Source organism: Mobula birostris, chromosome 9, assembly GCF_030028105.1.
Source record: "Mobula birostris isolate sMobBir1 chromosome 9, sMobBir1.hap1, whole genome shotgun sequence".
NCBI classification, from domain to species: Eukaryota; Metazoa; Chordata; class Chondrichthyes; order Myliobatiformes; family Myliobatidae; genus Mobula; species Mobula birostris.
In genome coordinates, this window is record NC_092378.1 from 151731953 (window position 1) to 151744644 (window position 12692).

Genomic DNA, 12692 nt, shown 5'->3' on the forward strand with positions numbered 1-12692 from the left:
CGGTGGTAGAGAGCAAACTCACCCTCCACTCCCCATCCCTCACGCCGCCCGCCCTCCTCCAACTTTCTGCGGCGGCCGGTCGTATTCTCTTCCCGGCGCTGGCGGCGCTGCCGAGCATGTTTGGCTGCAGTGTCCTCAGTCCACCGGCAGTGGCGGTAGCGAACAGTCTACCCACCCCTGAACTCCTGTGGCGGCTGGGTCGTGTTCTCCTCCACACGCTGGCGGCGCTGTCGAACAGCTCCACATCCCCGCGGTGTGTTGTGGGCCCCGGATGTGCTGATTGTGAGCTCGCTCCGTGTCGTAATCGGTCGGGGGGTGGGGGGGGAGGAGGCGGAAGGCTGCCGTCGCCGCCGTCGTGATGGAAACACCCGAGGTAGGTACCGGTGGGGGAAGGGGGGAGAGCAACTCCGATCAACCCCTCCCGCCCAGCCGCTAGCCGAGGCCCAGCCTCCCGCGATCCCGGGGCCTGCACCACCCTCCCGCCGCTCTTCAGTTACCGGCCTCGCCGGCGACTCTCCTCCATGGTTACTGCGTCCCCCCCTTCCCCCTCGTGCTTCCAACCCGCCCTCCCCTCCTCGCCTGACTTACTCCCCGGGAGATCCGACTCTGCTCTTGGTGGTGTAGGCCCCGAGCCGCATCTCCCTGCCTTTCCCCCACCCACCCCCCCACCCCATCCACAGAGGCGAGGGGGCGGCTGGGCGCGCACGTGTGCGCGCTTGCGCGTGTTCCCCCGCCGCCGCTTTGTCTTCCTTTTGCGCACCGAGAGGGTTTAATTTTGGCCATCTGGGTAGAAAGGATCAGGGTATCACTCCCAGACTGTGCCCTTCGAGAGAGGAGGCTTTGCACGCCAGCACGGAGGGCTGGGATGGGTAGATGCAGAGATAAAGTGGTGGTGTGGGAGGGGAGAATTGGGGAGGAAAGGAAAGGTGTTGAACTAGTTGTAAGGCACATCCTTTCCCTCGCTTGTCACCAGGGTTGGGTTCAGCGTGTCCGCCTTTTTTTTTGAATGAATGAGTTGTGTCACAAGTCACACTTACAACCAGCTGCACGTTTTACTAACCAGTAGCATCTGGGAGAGGGGTTTAAATAAAAGAATGGAGATTTGTATCGAAAAGCGAGTAAACTGCTTCACTAAAAGCGTTTTTTTTAAATTTTTGCGTAGACTTGTGTTTGTTTTTGATAATTAGCTGCATTGACAGATTAAATTGAATTTCTGCTTGTAAACATTTTAGTTGAAAAATATCACTTTTTACACTTGCAAATACAGGAACATGTAAACCCCGCCTCCGTTCATGGTTTATCTGATGGAACGTACTGTATAAAGTTATTTGCGATTTTTTTTTGCCTGGAATTTCAGAATTGCATAAGATTCTGACATCCAAAAATTTAGTCCTTTTAAGGGCAGTATTGATCGGAAATAGGAAGGAGAGTATTGTTCACTTGCAAGTTGCTAACTATTGGGAAAATGGGCTGAAAAATAGCAGCTAGAATTTAATGCACACAAGTGTGAGATGTTGCACTTTGGTAGGAACAATCAGGGCAGGTCTTACACAGTGAATGGTGGGGCATTGAGAGAGTGCTGTAGAACAAAGGCATCTGGAATTCAGGGCTATAATTCATTGAAAGTTGCATCACGAGTAGATAGGGTCGACAGGAAAGATGTAAATAAGATTGAGAGCTTAGGGCAAATTTACAAGGATGTTGCCAGGACTTGAGGCCTGACTTATAGGGAAAGGACTTTATTTCCTGGAACATAGAGAATGGGGAGAGATTTGATAGAGGTATATACAATTATGAAGGATATAGGCAGAGTGAATGCGAGCAGGTTTTTTCCACTGAGGGTGGGTGGGACTACAACCAGAGTTCATGAGTTAAGGGTGAAAGGTGAAAAGTTTAAGGTGAACATAAGGGGAAATGTCTTCACTCAAAGGGTTGTGAAAGTGTGGAATGAGCTGCCAGCACAAGTAATCCATGTGAGCTTGATTTCAACATTTAAGAGTAGTTCAGATAGGTACATGGATGGCAGAGGTACGGAAGGCTATGGTCCCAGTGATGCTCGATGGGAATAGGCAGTTCGAATAGTTTGGCATGGTCTAGATGGACCGAAGGACCTGTTTCTGTGCAGTACTTTTCTACGATTCTATGACCACCATATGAAGCAATTTGTACTATAATATCTTGTCAGAATTGTCAAATGACTTAATTTAAGAAACCACAAAAATACACACCTTGAATGCAAATCAGCACACTTGCTCATGAATGTCTATCACCTGTGTACTTGACGTCCGGTCCACCTATTTCATTTTGTATAGAATACTGCTATATTTAACAATTGTGTTATTTTTAAATGACTGAATTTAATCAAAATTGTTGGTTTGCTTTCAACAAACACTTAGTGCACAGCTGGCTGTCCTTACACAGTCCAGTTTGATTCTTACACCGATGTTGTTGATTGGCATAGTTTAGCAACTTCTATTGCAAAGACGAAGGGCAATTCTGGGTTGTCATTTTATCCAAGTCTTGTCAGGGAAGCCCACATTCCTGTGAATGAACTTTATGGCATGGTGATGTTGTTTTTGCATGTACTATCTAGGAGCTCTCGTAGTTAGAAAACAATGACATTTACCTTCCAACTTTACTTACCAAGGACAAGGACAGAATTGAACTATAATTTTTTCCCCATTTTTATTTAATTTCTGAGTATCTTTCCTGCCATATTATTTCAAATGGGTGCTTTAGAGTGGGGACGGTAGCGTAGTGGTTAGCGTAACACTTTATAGAGCCAGCTGTAAAATCAGGGTTCAATTCCTACTGCTATCGTTAAGGAGTTTGTACGTTCTCCCGTAGCCACGTATATTTCCAGTGGGTGCTCCAGTTTCCTCCCACATTCCAAAGACGTTAGAATTAGTGAGTTGTGGGTCAGTTATGTTGGCATTAGAGGTGTAATGATACTTGTGGGCTGTCCAACACAATCCTCACTATACTGATTTGACGCAAAGAGCGCATTTCACTGTATGTTTTGACGTACATATGACAAATAAAACTGATCTGTTATTTTTGTTAAATATTGATTTCCTCTGCTTGAGGTTCAGATGAAATGTCATGGTTGAAAAGAAATCGATGAACTTTTAAAATTATAATACGGAACTGGGGCAGTAAACGGTGGCTGCACTAGAAACTGATGAGCAGATTTGTTGATTTTCTAGTTCAGAATCAGGTTTATTATCGCCAGATCACTGGCATATGTTAAGAAATATGTTGTGTTGCAGCAGCGAAAGTATATATAGTGCAAAGAGAGCAAAAAAAAATATTGAGGTAGTGTACATGGGTTTATTGGCCATTCAGAAATCTGGTGGCAGAGGGGAAGAAGGTGTTCCTCAAACATTGAGTATCTGTTGTTGGCAATGAAAATGGGCATGTCCTGGGTGATGGGGTTCCTTCATGATGGATGCCTCCTTTTTGAGTTATCATTTATAGAAAATGTCATTGATGCTGGGGAGGCTAGTGCCCATGGTGGAGTTTGGCTGAGCTTTTTGCAGCTTTTCCGATCTTTTGAAATGGCCCTCCATACCAGGCGGTATCATTTTAGTCTTGTAAAGAACATAAATGGCAAACATCAGAAAAATGCATCACCTTACAATTTTGAAGCAAATATTGTTAGTGAACATTTAAAGATTAAAATTTGTTCTCATACATGTGCTGCAGGTGAGAAGCTATCATAGTTTTGTGTTTTTGTTTTAAGTGATTTTCTAATGCATGTAAAGTACTGTTCTGAAGGATTTTATATTTCATGTTTCAGGCGATCATGTGTAGCAAATCCCATTTAAAATTTAAAATGAGAAGTGTTTAAAGTGCACTGTAGTCTTTACCTGGTTATTGAAGCTTAGAGTAATGTTGTCTAGCACTTTGGCCATGAGCCAAATGTGACCAATTAGGAATCCGGATATGAGTAACCACAGTTCTGATGAGTAAATAATGTGTAATAGATACATTGGGACTCAGATAGTCAACAGTGTGTCTGCTGTAAAATAATTCAAGGAAAGAAGTGTGTGTGAACATGTGTTATTGTTGTAAGCTTCTTCCCTGACTGTGTCCAGCAAAAAAGGGTACAAATTGTCCACCAGTATTTTTTATAAACCTACCAATTCCCACAGCTGTCTTTACTACTTCTCAACCTGTCTCCTGTAAACATGCCATTCCCTTTTCTGTGTTCCTTAATCTCTACTGCATCTGTTCCCACAATATAACTTTCCTTTCCAAGACATGAGCGATGTCCTCCTCCTCCTCCTTCCACCATTGATGCTGCCCTCACCTGCATCTCCTCCATTCCGCAGACTTCCACACTCATCCCATCTTCCTGCCACTCACAGGGATAGAGTTCCTCTTGTTCTCACCTACCACCCCATAAGCCTCCACAAGTCACAAATATAAATACATAAGATGGCTTACAGCCCATGTGGACTTACACTTGTGGAGCAGCTTTCATGCTTCATTCAGAATTCTTCAGCATTTTGCAGCCTGTGAAGTATTGTGGAATGTAGGAATCTGTTGTAATGTTTGACTACGAAAAGGTTTGCTAAGTCCAAATTGTCACTTAAATTAAATAGTATTTTCCATATTCCGAGGAGCATCCAAAATTGATTTGCAGACATGTTTTGGGTAATCAGTCCAACTTGTGGAAACTAAACATTGGCTTTGTCCAGACGTAAGGAAAGATTTAGCAGTGTAATCAGTGGCTCTGGTGAAGATGATGTTAGTGTTGGAGGAGAATTTTGGAAGTGTCTTTTATAACCATATAACAATTACAGCACCGATGTAAATATTGTGCTTGTATTAGGAGCCTCAAAGAAATTTTCATAATTTTGGAATGATGTGCCTTTACAGTGTCAGCCCCTGCAGTTATTAATTTCTTGAGTGTCTTGTCCAAAAAGTTGGCTCGTTATTATATACCACAGATGCTGCCTGACTTGCTGAGTTCCTCCTGAATTTTATGTGTGTCACTGTTCATCATTTGAGTTTGTTCAATGAATTATGAAGCAGTTAAACAGCATCACTTTCATGTATTCTGCAGTTAACATCAAAATTTGTTCTGTCACTACATCCAATACTTAGTGTGTGCTTTGATGTTTCATAGTTCACTATGCGTCTTGAGCAGAGCACAGAACTGTCCCAATCTAAAGCCTTTCAATGTTACTGATTATTTCATGAGGTATTTAATGGTTTCTCGGGCTAAAGATAAAAGGTTATGATAACCTATAATCCAGAGCCTATGGTCTCACTTTCAGGGACTCTTCATCCCATGTTCGCTATTTGTTTCTTATTTATTTATTATTATTATTATTATTATTATTATTATTTTGCTTGTCGTCTTTGTCATTTCTTTGTATTTACTTTGAATGCCTGCAAGAAGATGAATCTCAGGCAGTATATGACGACATAAATGTACTTGGGTAATTTTACTTTGAAGCTTTTGCACTTTGATCTTGTACAATGGTCACCACAGCGATTTTTCCCAATTTCAGTCACGCTGTGTAGTAAAATGTCATAGTATAGTCATTGATTTGCTGGATTAGCACACAGAGGTCTGGACGATTGATCCAGAAACTTGAGTTCAAATCCTTTAAAAGCAGTTGGGGAAGTTGTTTTCTCACTTGAATACAAAGTTTTGCAATGCAGATTAAAAAGTTAATCTCCTATGGGAGGAAATCTGTTGTCCTGCCTGATGTGGACTTTATCCAAATATTGGATAACTTTTCTCAATGAATAAATGAGAAAAATTTTGTGTTATTTATTTAATTGAGTTCTCTTCATCTAGTTTCAGGGCTTGCATGGAGATCTGATCACATTTCAGGTCATATTTATGCACAAATAGAGAAAATTCTGAAGCATTCACAAACTGTCTAGTACATTAGTGTAGTTGACTGCTTAGTTCAGAAACTCTTGGGAAGGACGATGTCTTCTGTCTTTGTGATATTTACTTCTGGTAATTGAATAAATAAAGATCACAATAACAAAACTTCACTATACAGGTGTCCCCCGCTTTTTGAACGTTCGCTTTACAAAACCTCGTTGTTACGAAAGACCTACATTGTTACCCATTTTCGCTAACAAGTGTTTTCACTGGGGAGCAGCCAAGCTCCTCCCCCGGAACTGCATTCTAGCCGGCATTGCTTAAACAAGTGCCTGTGAATAGCCGTTAGCAAGGTGAGTTCTAAGGTATTGGGAAAAACCTAAAAGAGCTCGTAAGGGTGTTACACTTAACGTAAAACTAGACATAATTAAGCATTTCGATCGTGGTGAACGAAGTAAGGACAAAGTGAGTTTGGCTTGTGGAAGTTGACAAAGATGATGTTGAAGAGGTTTTGACATCCCATGAACAAGAACTGATAAATGAAGAGCTGATGCAATTGGAAGAGGAAAGAATAACAATCGAAACCGAATGCAATAGCGAACAGACCGAAAGTGAACTCATCCAGGAACGGAACGTGAAGCAACTGCTTGAGATTTTTGCTGCAATGATTGCAGAAAAGTACAACTTTAATTTTGAAAGGGTACGTAGGTTTAGTGCATATTTGTAAGATGGTTTGAGTGCTTACAAAGAACCGTATGATAGAAAAATGAGCGAGGCTCAGCAGTCAAGCATACTGTCGTTTTTCAAGCCTTCCACTTCAGCCACAGCAGACGACGAACCTCGACCTTCGACATTGAGGCAGGCAGACATAGAAGATAACCTGCCTGCCCTGATGGAAACAAACGATGATGAGATGACACCCTAGTGTCCCACCACCCCAACCCCTGGGCCGCGGACTGATACATTGCCGCGGAGAATGCAGCGGTAGCTGGGACACACCCAGCACATCTTTAAGAAAAAAGCCGAAATAAACAAGCTAATTAATTAGGTGCCACCCGGCACATAAATGTCAGCCCAGATCAGAGGCGATTGCCAATTGCTTTTCTGCTTGTGGTATACCATAGGTTGTTGCAATGTAAAGCTAATATATGTGCAATGTCCCTTAACTGTCACCATGAGAGCATTTCAGTTAATTCTGGTGCGGACAGTCCCAAGTCCAGCCTGGAAAAGAGGAGGGTTGGGCATGGGGCTAGCAACCGCATCCGTGAAACACCAGCAGAAGCTCCAAAGACCTCATCCCTGGGAAAGGAGGGATCTTCAGCAGGCTACACCTTGAAAGGTAGGCCCAGGAGAGAGAGGACTGGCCAGCTGCTGTTGGTGATCTATGCCCCAGTAGGATTGATAGACTTTAGAAGAAGTGGGCTTCAGTTGACCAACACACACAAAATGCTGAAGGAACTCAGCAGGTTAGGCAGCATCTATGGAATGAAATAAAAAGATGGCATTTTGGGCTGAGACCCTTTATCAGGACCCTACCCCTCCATAGTTTATTTTATTTTGTTTATTCGCCTCCACAGATGCTGCCTGACCTGCTGACTTAGTTCTTCCAGCATTTGTGTGTTGCTCAAGATTTCCAGTATTTGCAGAATCTCTTGTTCAAAGTAAATGTTTTATCAAAGTACATACAGGTTACTGTATATACACTTTGAGATTATTTTCTTGCAGGCATTCACAGTAGATACAAAGAAACACAATCAACAAAAATGTGCATGGACGGACAAACAGCCAATGTGCAAATACAAAAATAAAAACAAAATAGTAAAAAGTATTAAACATTATTGAGAACTTGAGTTGTAGAGACCTTGAAAATAAGTCCATAGGTTGTGGAATCAGTTCAGTGTTGAGGTGAGTGGTTTAGGAGCCTGGTGTTTGAAGAGTAACAACTGTTCCTGAACCTGATAACGTGGGACCTAAGTCTGTTGTACCTTCCTGATGTCAGCAGTGAGAAGCTTGTGTCTTCAGTTGATCTAGTTTCTTTAATTCTAAACAGTCAGTTTCCATATTTTAGGGAATTTTGTAGACGGCTCCTACCCATTAGATAGAGATTGTTCAGGCACAATGTATATTGCCACCACAGAAACTTCCCTGCTAGTGGTGTGGGCTGTATTTAACAGAAACCCAATGGGAATTGTGTCCTTTATGTTTACCAACAAGGTTATTGGAATTGCTTACATGAAGTTCCTTCATGAAAAGGCAGCAGAACATCAGTGTGTGACTTAATTGAAGCAGGAATTTGGTGGCTTTATTTTCATGGATTTTGGAGGGAAAACAAAATTTATGGATTTTTTTGATATCAAAAATGCAGCATGCTTCACTTCCATTAACAGTGGAATCCAGACATGGTTGTTAGAGGGAAACGTCTTTAAATTAATATAAGTAGTTTAATGATGCATCTTGATACCGTACAGCTTTTGCATTGTCCTAATACCTGAAACATAAGAGTCATTGGCTTAATTTTGGTTGGGCGGGGTGCTGGCTTAATGGTTACTTCAACTGGAACTGCTTTAAATGACAGAATACATATTTTAACATTACTTCAGAAGTTCTGTCTCTTCATTTATAGAATCCTGTCCTATACGAGAAATTTGTTGCATTTAAATTGTAGACTGCTAAGGAATTCATTCTTCAGTCTGGCCAGAGGAACCAGCCTTTTCCTATCGATTCTCCACCCTGTTGCACTCCATCTTAAATAATACTTACCTTTCCCTCAATAATGTTTTCTCCCATTCCACAGACTTCAGTGTGTCCTTTGAACTAAACTTGCAGTGGAGAGGTTGTTTCCTATAGTGGGTGAGTCGAGGACCAGAAGGCACAACCTCAGAATCCCTGTCCCTTTAGAACAGAGATGAGGAATTTCTTTAGCCAGAGGTTGATAAATTCTTGATTATTCAGGGCATCAAAGGTTATGAGGAAAAGACAAGAGAATGGTGTGGAGAGGGGTAATAAATAGTCATGAACGAATGGCGGAGAAGACTTGATGGACCAAATGGCCTAATTCTGCTCCTATGCCTTATCGTCTCCTTGGCCTGCATGACCACACTTCTAGTTCCTTAAAAGTTATCAAGAATACAATTCCAACCTTTATTCCTTCCTTCCCACGTCCAGGCTTATGAAGTCAGTCAGGCTCGTGCAGATCACATGACCTTTCATTGTCTGGCATTGAACTTGCGCTACCTTCTCTGTAGCTCAGCTGACTGCTAAATATTTGCCCTCATAAGTAATTCATTATGCGTAGAGCATTGGGATTTCTGCATGATAATGCTCTAAAATTACAAGCGACTCTGAGAAGCTTTGCTTCCATGGAGTGGGCTCATAGGCAAAACTAGGAAATGCTCCATTTAACTGCAGTCTTTACCTGTCGCTTTACTGCCTCCCACTTATATAACGTGAAGATACAGGTATTTATGTAATTACGGTGTGGAAAATTCTGACAGTTTAGAAGAGTGAGGGTTAATTTCATTGGAAATTATCAAATACTGAAAGACCAAGATAGATTGGATGTTGAGAGAATGTTCCCTATAGTGGGGGAGTCTAGGAGTACAACGATATTCCTTTAGAGCAGAGATTAGGCGGAATTTTTTTTAGTCAGAGGTTGGTGAATCTGGAATTCATTGCCACAGACAGCTGTGGAGATCAAGTCTTCGGGTATATTTGAAGTGAAGGTTGATAGGCTGTTGATTAGTAAGGGCATCAAAAGTTACAGGGGGAAGGCAAGAGAATGGGGTTGAGAGGGATAATAGTTCAGCCCTGATGGGATAGCAGAACAGTCTTGATGGCCTGAATGGTCTAATTCTGCTCCTTTGTCTTATGGTTTTATACATAAAATGTCTTGTAACTCCTCTTTCAGTTACTCCAAATACATTGCATGATAGAGAGACTTGGTCCCTTTGGTTGCTCTTGCTAATTTGATGATTCAGATGAAAATGATAGAAAATTTGTGTAGCCTAGGAAGTAAAAGATTGATGGGAATAACTGGACAGCTCTTTCGAAGATCAAAAGCACGATAAGCTAAATAATCTTGTTTGGTATGAATCTCTGATTCCTGTAAAATTGGCTTTGTAAACCTGGATATGGAGGTTTGTCAGCAACTTTTGGTTCTTGACAGATTTTTCTTTTGGCCTCTGATGGTATTGATGGATAGAAAATGGATGCTACTCGCTGTTACTGAAATTATTTAGCATATTTCAATTTCCAATCTGGTCCTTTTGCTGTGTCTGTGGATTCGTTTTAATTGGGTTGTGTGTGATTAAAACGGTAGCCAGAAATGGTGGAAGGCAGTTTTGTTTGTGTATTTGGCAAAACATCATTGGCAATTTTCCCTACATTATTCATCGTACAAAAGTAATGGACTATGTTAAACTACAGTTTTCCCCCCCCCCCCCATCCGAAGGTAGAGCTTTCCTATGAAACGGTTCGTAAGCTGGAATGTTGTAAAGCGAAGAAGCAATTACCATTTATTTATATGGGAAAATATTGTGAACGTTCGCAGACCCAAAAATAACCTACCAAATCATGCTAAATAACACACAAAACCTAAAATAACAGTAACATATAGTAAAAGCAGGAATGATATGATAAATATACAGCCTATATAAAGTAGAAATACTTCTGTACAACTGTTGCCTGCACTGTTCTCCATTGCGAAAATCTCACGCAAGCGCTCTCGGCAAAAACACTCTCTCCAGTAACCTTTAAGCTATGAAGCTGCCAAATCATACCAAATAACACATAAAAATACACAGTCGATGTAAAGTAGAAATAATGTATGTACAGTGTAGCATCACTTACGGGAATCGGGAAGACAGCGCAGAGCACGCTGATGATAGTGTGTTAGGCTGAGTTGTCGGAGGCCGGGTGGTACCTAATCAATTAACTTGTTTATTGTGGCTTTTTTCTTAAAGACGTGTTGGGTGCCTCCCGGCTACCGCTGCATTCTCCGCGAATCGGTGTCATCTCATCGTCAATCAGGGCAGGCAGATCATCTTCGTCTATGTCTGCCTGCCTCGATGTCGAAGGTCAAGGTTCGTCGTCTGCTGTGGAAGGCTTGCTTGACTGCTTAGCCTCACGTATTTTTCTATCATACAGTTCTTTGTAATCACTCAAACCATCTTGCAAATATGCCCTACACCGACGTATCCTTTCAAAATTAAAGTCCTACTTTATCATTGCAGCGAAAATCTCACGCAGTTGCTTCACGTTCAGTTCCTGGACAACTTCACTTTCGGTTCGTTCGCTACTGCATTCGGTTTCGATTGTTATCCTTTCCTCTTCCAATTGCATCAGCTCTTCATCTATCAGTTCTTGGTCATGGGATGCCAAAACCTCTTCAACATCTTCATCAACTTCCACAAGCCAAACTCACTTTGTCCTTACTTCGTTCACCATGATCAAAACGCTTAATTATGTCTAGTTTTATGCTAAGTGTAACACCCTTACGAGCTCTTTCAGGCTTTTCCGATACCTTAGAACTCATCTTGCAAACAGCTGCTCACAGGCACATGTTTAAGCAATGCTGGCAACAATGCAGTTCCCAATCCAGGGGAGAGCAGCTGCTTGGGGCGTGCGCTGTTTTTTATTGCGCGCTGCTTTTTTCGTAAGTGAAAACACCTGTTAGTGGAAACAGGTAATTAATGTAGGTCTTTCGTAACAGTGAGGTTTCGTAAAGCAAACATTCGAAAAGCAGGGGACACCTGTATTTAATTCCTACCCTTTTAAGCATTATTTTCTCAACACTTTCTTCCATGCTGTCCTGCCTCGCTTAGTAGTTGCAAAATGTTTATTGCCATTTTCTCTATTGGCAATTGTTCCAGAAGTATGATATTGTGCAATTTTCTACTCATGTCTGTTTTTGTAATGGTTTGATGGACTATTGTTTTCTCATGTGTTTTGTTAGCAGGTTTTTATGACTTGTACCTATAAATTCAAAATACATCTATATACTGCTAAAACTCTCACGCTCTGTCTGTCTGTTTGTGACCTTCAGTTAGCGCAAATGGTGTATTAGAGCGGCACTTTTTTTGGCTAAATCGAATTAAAATGCGCTAACTTAGAAAATGCAGGTAAAGTTTAGGGTTATATATTCATATAAAATTGCTCATTCGCCAAAAATCAACAGGCTGCCTTTCACCCGAGACCCGATCGGCCATCATGGAAATCGGGACGCCACAGCCTGACGCATGCGCACGGCCAGCCTCAGCAGCACCTCACAATGCTCACAGAGCCACTTCCACCTTCCATAGAGATCGCAATGCCACGCCACGATGCATGCACACGGCCAGCCTCAGCAGCTTGGAGGCTTTGGTGTTACTGCTTCCTATCTTCTATCAAGCATTAGGGTAAAAATATATGAATAGTCTAATTATGCCGCGTGGAAAGAGAAGGGGGACATTATGGTCAAGAGATGACACCAAACATTGTCAGGAAGCAGCAAGGAGAGGGAGAGAACAACAATTGAATGAGGCCAGGGCCACACGACTCCAGGATCAAAGAGTCAGGACAAAAAAGATGAGAGAAGACGAGACAGAGGAGGACAGGCATGTACGTCTCCAAAATGACAGTAATAGTGAGGTTGTAACAGTAGTAGTGAGGTTGGGGATGGCATTAAACAGGAAATTAGAAATGCGTGCAATAAAGGAACAGCAGTTATAATGGGTGACTTCCATCTACATATAGATTGGGTGAACCAAATTGGTAAGGGTGCTGAGGAAGAGGATCTCTTGGAATGTATGCAGGATGGTTTTCTAAACCAACATATCGAGGAACCAACTAGAGAGCAGGCTAT

At 42.0% G+C, this 12692-nt stretch overlaps 1 protein-coding gene across 2 annotated transcripts in view; it reads left to right on the top strand.

Moving 5' to 3' along the window:
• The first annotated feature begins 258 nt into the window (after positions 1–258).
• The window catches only part of usp42 (ubiquitin specific peptidase 42), an 88382-nt gene continuing 75948 nt past the window's right edge, over positions 259–12692 (top strand). For both annotated transcript variants that reach the window (XM_072269148.1, XM_072269147.1), the window contains exon 1: positions 259–373. The gene's annotated coding sequence lies outside the window, so the exon portion shown is untranslated. The remainder of the gene's footprint in view (positions 374–12692) is intronic.